General features: G+C 36.8%; 1 protein-coding gene across 6 annotated transcripts in view; it reads right to left on the minus strand.

Moving 5' to 3' along the window:
• rhobtb4 (Rho related BTB domain containing 4) overlaps positions 1-544 on the minus strand; it is a 36,909-nt gene that overhangs the window by 23,245 nt on the left and 13,120 nt on the right. The window lies entirely within an intron of this gene.

The following is a 544-nucleotide window of genomic DNA, read 5'->3' on the forward strand; positions in this document are numbered from 1 at the left end:
AAGAAACTGTAGCTGCATATATCAAAAAAGCATTTATTTAATTTTAATTCTCAAGACTTAAAAAATATTCGCCGAATTCTTTTAAGTGTAAAAATAAATTCTGCAACCGGGAATCGAACTCGCAATCTCCGCGGTGGGAGGCAGCGTTGCTGACGACTGAGCTAATGTGTGACGCAAGTGATAGACGGTAGATGACTTTAGATTATTTCCCAGTGTGTGACATTCAATCGTTCCTTTTGTTAAGGGATCAAAATAAGGAAAAGAAAACTGTATTTTTTAATAGCGAGTCCCTGGAAAAACTCACTATTTATAATATCGCTGAAATAAAAATGAATTGGGAAACTCCAGTCAGTCGACTCATGTCCTCCAAATCCTCTACCGACGTAAATAACATTTCCTCTGGATTTATCCATCCTCCTCTCTACTTGATCCTCTATAAATGAACGTGTCATTTTCGTTTCTGCGTGGTGAAAACGTGACGTCTCTAATGTGAATGTTCTCTAAATGTTCATGAGGAACTCATATTTGAACATCTTTCACTTTA

Source organism: Oryzias melastigma, linkage group LG9, assembly GCF_002922805.2.
Source record: "Oryzias melastigma strain HK-1 linkage group LG9, ASM292280v2, whole genome shotgun sequence".
In the NCBI taxonomy this organism is placed as follows: domain Eukaryota; kingdom Metazoa; phylum Chordata; class Actinopteri; order Beloniformes; family Adrianichthyidae; genus Oryzias; species Oryzias melastigma.